General features: G+C 34.3%; 1 protein-coding gene across 1 annotated transcript in view; it reads right to left on the bottom strand.

Annotated features, from left to right (window-relative positions):
- LOC106869081 (uncharacterized) overlaps window positions 1–9,320 on the bottom strand; it is a 19,967-nt gene that overhangs the window by 9,870 nt on the left and 777 nt on the right. The window lies entirely within an intron of this gene.

Genomic DNA, 9,320 nt, shown 5'->3' with positions numbered 1-9,320 from the left:
TATATATATATACATACATATAAACGTATCTCTTTCGCCGCTGTGTTGGGGTGAGAAAACTGATAAATCACTGCTTTCGAAAGAAAATTCTTCGAGTGATATTTGTTTAGCCTGTGTTGCACAAGCAATCTCTAGTCATTTTTTAAAATTGTAAAATAGAGTGACCCGATCATTGAATAATGGCTCTATTGTTCCCTAAATCCTATATGAAATCTTATTTAAAAAATAGGTCCTGGGATCGATTTAATCCAAAAGTGTAATCAACTACACTTTTCCTCTGAAATGCGCAAGGACTTGTGCGTGTGTTAGAAGTCAGTGTACCTAAAAGAATAATTATGCTTCTATCTTTTATATTATTTATGTTATATTACGGCATCGCAAGTATAAAGTTTGAAATGAATCGATCACTCCATTTTATCTAGTAGAATAATATTGATTTTTGAAGATAATTAGCAAAGTATTTCTTTTAAGTATGTAATTATGTTTAAACCACAAAATAAACGATTAACAGAGCTTATGCATATGTTGAAGCTACGCGGCTGTTCAAGTGACGTAGTTTAGATTTACATTGTAACTCGTTGATGGGGAATCATATTTAGAGTGAAGAAAAGTTCACTAGTGGGTGAATGTACTGTATAGTCGGTACGTTAAGTCTGATGGTAAGACTTGAATAAACTGGCAAAAACGGTGGAGCGCCAGATGTGATTCAGTACAGTAACTTATATCAAGTTTCTGAGTTCGTTTCATAGCTGTGATAAATTTATCATCAAATCTAGCCGGCATTGAATAAAAAGTAACAAATGTTCTGTACTTCGATGTCAGTTCTGATTGAGCAAACGTATTTTCCTTTAAGATGGTAGGATGCAGTTTGAAAGAAATTTAACAACTAAGTAAAATCAACTATAAACCTCCCCACGCGAAAATAGTAATCTTGTCCTGACTAAAATCAAATTGATTTCTATTCATTAAATAATGCACACATACATACATACATACATACATACATACATACATACATACATATGTGTGTGTATACATATATGTGTGTATGTATGTCTATATGTGTGTGTGTATGTATGAATACATGTATATGTATATATATGTATGACCGCTAAATCCACAAGATTTTAAAAATTCTCTCTCTGTTTATTTTCTCGTATTTTTTTTCTGCTGAAGAGCGTAGGCTCGAAACGTAAAAGACTTTCTCACTTTCCCGAGTGTCAAACTAATACACCTGCTTGTTGTTCATACACATGTCTTCGTCTTTTGTTTTTCTGTAAATTTAACTACACACACACACACACACACACACACACATAATGCACACACACACACACACGCACGCACACACGTACATATATATTGTTGATGTCATAAGAAACTTTCATAGACTTCGAGAGAACGTGAAATAATTTTTTTTTCGGTGGGAAGGAATGGTAGATCTGGAAGCAAATAAATCTAGAAATGATACCGTGTGGATATTGGGTTAAAAATTCATTCGATAGAAAAGGTCGAAGGCTGCCTTCGACTTTTTCGATCGAAAAGGTTATTTACACACTATTATTTATTGATTTATTTACTCTGGGATCTACCATTCCGAATATATATATGTGTGTGTGTACGTGTGTACGTATGTATGTGTATGTATGTTTGTATGTATGTATGTATGTATGTATGTATGGATGGATAGATGGATGGATGTGTTCATTGTGTGTGTATATATATATGCATCTGAATGGGATTTATTTGCATTTCTGAAAATTATAGAAGAGAAAGGTATTCAGATAATGCGATGTTCATAGCTCTGCCGCGCAGCTAACATATTGACTGCATAATTTAATGAAAACAGATTTCCTTAAGTCTTTCTGGTAACTATGGTTCTTATACTATCTTATTCTTATCCTTTACAACTTTTCTTTAAGCATTGAATCTAATCTAAATGAGAATTCATTTATTTTTGTGAAAACAGAGTTACAATATCATCAATTGCGCTGTTACAACAAAACAGGCAAAACCCGTTTCATAATACGTGATTGAATGCTTTACGTGGTTAAATGCTCTACTGAATAGATGCTGAATTGAGTGTTGATACATAATCTACAGATTCTATCAATTTCTTATCTAACTTTATCCGCTAACTTATCGTTCAGCCTGTTCTTCGAAAAATATATTTTCTATTTGAATAATGTATGACTAGTTTTATTTTGCCCACTACTTCTGTCAATTCTGGTACATATGCTTCACTCCTGTAATCTTCTATCCTCTGTAAAAGTGTTTGAAGTTGTGATGTGTGTATATTGTATGTCAATTGTAGATTGTAATGTGTGTATATTGTATGTCAATTGTAGCTTCTTGTTGCGATATTAGTATTGTTTCCTTAATCACTTTATTATTTTTTTGGTGTGTGTGTGTGTGTGGGGATTCTGTAAAGTATGGGAGTAGTCTTTGTTCGTATTTTTCTAACCCTTTTTGTTTTGATGGTATGTGATGTAGGTAATACAGAAATCAAAAGCCATTCCACATCCTCATGATGAGGCTGAGATAGCTTGGCAACGTTGTTAAAAATGAACTTGGCAACTTTATTGTTCGAACGAACTATAAGAGACTGAAACGCAAATACGACAAAGCGTTAAAAGATTGAATTAATACATAGATGTGTTTTTTCTCTCCCTGTACACACACATATACATAAAAACACACATACATCCACACTTATATATTGCAGGGAGTGAACAAACAAATAAGTAGCGCTCGACACATTTAGTTGGAGTTACATGCATTTAATAACACTTTAACACAACTCCACATTACTTAAAGTTTTCTGGGCATCACTTTTTCGGTCTATCTATCTATCTATCTATCTATCTATCTATCTATCTATCTATCTATCTATCTATCTTCCCGTCACAATGCACATAATCCACATTATGCATGATTACTAAATTGAATCTTACGTAATATTACAATCATATTTATTTAGCAGTCTGTTTTTTACTTCTCTCTTTGCAGGATAGATTTTGTATGCGTCATTTGCGAATATTTTACAAAATTTTATTCGTTTTGTTCAATATATTCTTTTGATTGTCTCTCATCATATAGGCTCGGACAAATAACGAGCGGTGGACTATTAGCATCATTAAAGCATCGGACAATATGTTTACAGTGTTTAGTTCTGGCCCATTACCTTCTGAGTTCACAACTTTGCCTTTCATACCATATGGAGTCGAAAACAAAGCATCAGGCGAAGTACTGAGATCGATTACATATTCCTATAAAGTATCCTTGATGTGAACTGAATAATAATAGATGAATAACTTATTGAAAAAGTGTATTCTAAATCTTTAGAGTGAGAGCGTATTATAAATATCCTATCTGTCCATTAGAATAATCTAATTTATGACATATTTAATGTATTAATTTAATCCAAAGAAAAACTATTTCACGTAAAACAAACTATCATAAATATGAACTTCAATGGAGAATCGCAGCTGGTGGAGCCAATGTGGCGTCAGACTATTAACAGAAGGTTATATGGTTCGTATTCATTGACCGTAATGCAATGTACTTAATCGTCTGTGAGATAGATTAACTTAAAGAACAACCAAACCATTCTCAAATTGCATGAAAGAGCCTTAGATAATGAAGGACACTTAAAATAATACAAGTCCTAGATAGTCACAGAAAGGCAGAATGATCACAGCTGGAACATCTTTGATCGTAGACTTGCTCTATCAAGATTGACTTGGAGTTAAACAGCAATACCACCACCACCACCACCACCACCACCACCACCACCAACAACAACAACAACAACAACAAGACAATCTCAATTCACCTAACTGCTGACATCTGTATGGTTACGAAGTTCGCTTCGCAATCACATAGTTTCACGTTCAATCCAAATGCAGAGCACCTTGAGAAAGTGTCTACTACTATGGCTTCGAGCGGATCGCTGTTCTTTGGATGAATTTGGTAGACAGAAACTGTATCGAAGCCCCCCGTGTGTGTGTATGTGTGTATATATATATATGTGTGTGTGTGTGCGTGTGTGTGCGTGTGTGTGCATGTGTGTATGTATAATGTAAACGCACACACATATATGTATGTATATGTGTGAATGTGTGTGTTTGTGTTTATATTTTCTCGACTAATCCTATTAAACGTTGCCCCAGCATGGCCGCAATCCAGCTGAAACAAGTAAAAGAGTAAAAGAATAATTACTGTGGAAAGGTATATACTCTGCATTATTGGATTCTATTAGTTTGTAGTTCTGAATTCAAATCTTTTAGGTGAGTTTAAGCCAAAAAATCCGATTTCTACCAAGAAAACCGTCAACATTGTTGTTTGATCTTCAGACAAATCTTAAAATCACACTCACTCTACAGCGAAAAAAAAAAAAAAAGAAAAAAAAAAGAGAAAGGAATTACAAAAAAGCTGCCAAATTCCCTAAACCAGTGCTTCTCAAACTTTCTGATGTGGCGTACGGGCATTTTTCCCCCCCACTGAGCCAGGGACCGGCAATATTTCTTAGTAATATTTATTTATGCCAGAAACAATATATATAATGAATATAATAAAAGTTGACAATATTTTTTATCTTATATTTATTTTGTAAATAAATAATAGAATATTACATAAGCATTTTATAAGCATTTTATAATGTTTCTTTTCTGGAAACTTGCCGCGTACCAGCAGCTGATAGCTCGCAGACCGGCACCGGTCCGCGTACCACCACTTTGAGTAGCACTGCCCTAAATCACATCATACAGATTAAAAAGGACGCATTACGTGATGTAGTCCTCAATGTTCCCCCAACTAAAAACAAAAAAAAATATATATGCTCGACATACTTTTGATTAAAGCCCTGCTCTAAGGCTAATCAACAACAGTAATAAACCTCAAAGCACTGTGTGCAATCGAAGTCGACAACCCATTACGGTGGAATAACTCATTTATATGAATCTGACTATTAGATGTCAACGAATAAGTAAGGTAATGGTTAATTAAGAGCTAAAAGAAAATTAGTGTTCATTTTCTAACGAAAATTAAAACTTACGCTTTATTACAAAGATTATGTTATGTTTAATGTAAAGTTTATTTTCAGGTGAATACAATTTGCTATTTGCGCATCTAAATTATGAATTGAGCTGGTTTAAAAAAAATCTTTTTATCTTTTACTTGTCTCAGTCATTGGACTACGGTTACACTGGGACACTGCATTGAAGTGTTTAGTCGAACAAATCGACACCAGTATCTATTTTAAAAGCCTGGAACTTATTCTATCAGTCTCTTTTGTCGAACCGCTATGTTACAGGAGCATAAACAAACCAACACCGGTTGTCAAGTGTTGGTGCGGTACAAACAGAAAGACATATAGACATAAAACGCACACACGTATATACGACATGCTTCTTTCAGTTACCGTCAACCAACCCCCTCATATGGCTCTTGGTCGGCCCTGGGTTACAGGAAAAGAAACTTGTCATAGATGCTACACAGTGGGTCTGAACCAAAGATCATATGCTTGGTTTTTTTTTTTATAATGTAAAATTTAATTTTGTGTCAAATCAGTTTATTTTCGGTGTATCTCCGAGAATAAAAACTTCGCCTAATCCCATCATTCTGTTTTATAGAATTTCCCCTTTACCCATGTTTTTCTTATAATTATTTATTTAAAGAAGTTCAAGCTGAACATCAACCTCATGAATCTCACTGGTAATGCCTGAAAATGTCTTAATCTGAATATTTTTTTTTAAGAAAGAGAAAACCATTACAATAAACTTCTTTTAGAGAACATGGTTGGTCAAAGCGATCAAGCGCTTTTATACTGATCGGGATGTCAGCGATTCGAAATCTATCACTGATTTGCACATCTCAAGCTAACGTACACCACTCTTTTTGGGTTTAAATACATAACGAAGATGCTATAATCTGCCACTGTAAGCAATTCTGATGTAGTCTCTCGCAAAGAGGATGTCTTCAGTAGTTTTCTGACGATCCAATGGACTACAGTAACTTTACACCTTATAATCATCTCGTCTTTAACCAAGAACATAGACTACTGGTTCAAAATCTAGACAACAGGAACACCTTAGAAACTAAATTTTTAAGCAACTTGCACAGTTATTTTTGGATTAAATCTTCAAATAATACTATTAAATGTTTTTATTTCATTTCATTTCCCTATTTCATCGTATAGCACAGAAGATTTGCTGACCAACGTTCACTACTGGAAAATTTGATAAAGCAACATATCTGCCCCTTTCCAGAAAACCAATAATCAAAGATGTTTCAATCGTGATCGTCCCATCTTTTATAAAGACACTGAATGCGGTTATATTATGCAATGTGTTTTTTTTTAAAGTAAGTTAGCGCATAAAATCCCATACATGGTGAAATTCAACTTAACTGGCTCCTCACAATAAATTTGATTTTATTCTGACTCTGGAGTCATACCACCATTGAATGTTCATATTCTTAAAAAAACGTTTTAAAAAAAAATGGTTTCAAACTTAAACATAAGGCCAGTAATTTTAGGGGAGGGATTAAGTCAATTACGTCGACGACAGTGCTTGACCGGTACTTATTTTATCGGCCCTGGGAAAAAGAAAAGCAAAGTCAACCTCAGTGACACTTGAACTCAGAACGTAAATAGCGAGAAGAAATATCGCCAAACATTTTGTCTGACGCATTAACGATTATGCCGGTTTGCAGCTCTAAAATTGTTCTAAAATAAATTATTTGATTTTAATATTTATATAATCACATAATATAATTACGTAATTATAATAATAAATATCAGTTGAGTACTGGGGTCGATCTAATCGACTTACCCCTCGCCTGAAATTGCTGGCCAAATTTGAAACTAATATTTATATAGTCACATTTGCAAATGAATACGATGTATTATCAACAAGTACGTTTCCTACTTTACAATATTCTTTCTAGCTCTTCAAAATTTTTTTTTATATCTATTGGAACTCTCTGCCCTCCCATCAATATCCACAGAAACAAAAATTAACCTCTTAATAAGAATCGATATTTTTTCTTTAATATTTACTCTTTGACAACTGATTAGAGTCACATTTTGAATTTCAGAAAATGTCTAGCATAAAATTAATCTCTCAAGTGAACTGATTTTTCATATCGTTTTTATCGAGCCACAAACTCCAAATTTACATTTTTGAAGATTTCTACTAGAGTACCAACCTAGGGTGCTGAATCGGAGGAATGGTTTGAGAGTTGGAACGAAATGTCTAAGGTTGTCTGTTTCGGTTCTTTGCATTCAGACAGCAACGTCTGTGACGACACTGGTGCCAAAATCGGCCCAAAGTGGGAGTTTTTATATTGAATAATCAACAGTTGCAAGGAAAGTGGAGACTTGGATGTATGGGCACCTGCCAGGCTTCCACCCAAAAAATCTAGCCCAAGCCTATGCGTACATATACTGATACATAGACAACTCTGGCTGATGGAAGTTCAATATGTTCGTAAGGTCACCAAATATTATGTATATTGATGTCTACAAAGTACAAATATAAATCTAAAATAATACTAATTCTTTCTACTATAAAGACAAAGCCTGAAATATGTGGGGAGGAGGTTAGACGATTACCTCGACCCCGGTAGTACTCAAATTTTATTGATCACTGGAAGGAGGAAAAGTAAAGTCTACCACGGTGGAATTTGAACTCAGAACATAAAGACAGGCGAAAAGTCGCTAAACATTTTGGCCGGTGTGCTAACAATTCTGCCGGCTTAATAATAATAATGATTTCAAATTTTGGTACAAGGCCAGCAATATCGGAGTAAGTCGATTATACGACCCCATTAATCAACTAATACTAATTTTATCAACACTCGAAAGGATAAAAGTAAAAGTCGACTTCGGCAGAATTTGAACTCAAGATATAAAGACGGATGAAATGCCACCTAGCATTTTGTCCGGCGTGCTAACGATTCTACTAGTTTGCTGCCGTTGCCAGCAGATTAATAATCCTTTCTACTATAGGCACAAGGCCTGAAATTTTGTGGGAGGGGACTAGACTGGTACTTATTTCATCGACACGGAAAGGATGGAAAGTAAAGTCGACATCAGCGGAATTTGAACTCCGAACGTCAAGACAGATTAAATAGCGTTAAGCATTTGCCCGGCGTGCTAACAATTCTGCCAGCTCGCTGCCTTTCAGTAGATTAATAAACCTTTCTACTATAGGCATAAGGCCTGAAATTTGGTGCTTCTCTGATACTTAATTTATGGACCCCGAAAGGATGAAAGGATGAAAGGCAAAGTCGACTTCGGCAAAATTTGAACTCTGAACGTAGCGGCAGATGAAACACTGCTAAGTATTTGCCCGGCGTGCTAACAATTCAACCAGTTCACCGCCTTTCAGCAGATTAATAATGGTTTCAAATTTTGGCACAAGGCCAGCAATTTAGGGGAAGGGGATGATTCCAGTACTCAACTGGTACTTATTCTGTCGACCCAGAAAAGTAAAGTCAGTCTTGGCGGAATTTGAACTCAGAACGTAAAGATGAACAAAATACCGCTAATCATTTTACCCGGCGTGCTAATGGCTCTGACAGATCGAATCCTTTTCAGCAGATCAGATGTAATAAAAACTAAATGTTTGCTAATTTGTTTTATTCATCAAACAGTTAATTTAAATGATGAATAACGGCTATTTTGATCGTATGTCGGAACTAATTACGATCAAATGCGACAATTTTGTATACCTTTACTATTCTGTTTGTTTACTGATATAGAAAAAACTGGGATCAAATAGTTTTTAATTTTCTAATCTTTTAGATGTAACTAAACTGTTATTCACAGTAGTTGAATATCATAAGCTACATGTAGTTATCCGTGTGTGTGTGTGTGTGTGTGTGTGTGTGTGTGTGTGTGTGTGTGTGTGTGTGTGTGTGTGTGGTTATGTTTCTTAATGTTTGTTGATGTTGCATTTGTGAAAGCATTTGTGTGTGTGTATATATATTCATATACAATAATAATAATAATAATAATAATAATAATAATAATAATAATAATGATAATAATAATAATAATCATAATAATAATGATGATGATAATAATAATAATAATAATAATAATAATAATAATAATAATAATAATAATAATAATATTTTGGACTAATAGATATAAGTCGATTAGTGTGTTTAAGTGTTGAGTAGAGCACTGGCAGAGTTTAGGCTACCTGTTGTCATCCGCAGTCGTGGTATATTTCGGGTCGAAATGAACGTTGTATAGAATAAAGTTTAATACGAAATTCATCTTCTCGTTACTTATATATATATATATATAT

This window comes from Octopus bimaculoides, chromosome 3, assembly GCF_001194135.2.
Source record: "Octopus bimaculoides isolate UCB-OBI-ISO-001 chromosome 3, ASM119413v2, whole genome shotgun sequence".
Classification (NCBI taxonomy): domain Eukaryota; kingdom Metazoa; phylum Mollusca; class Cephalopoda; order Octopoda; family Octopodidae; genus Octopus; species Octopus bimaculoides.
Note: the sequence above shows the minus strand (reverse complement) of the source record. Positions and strands in the feature narration are given on the sequence as shown.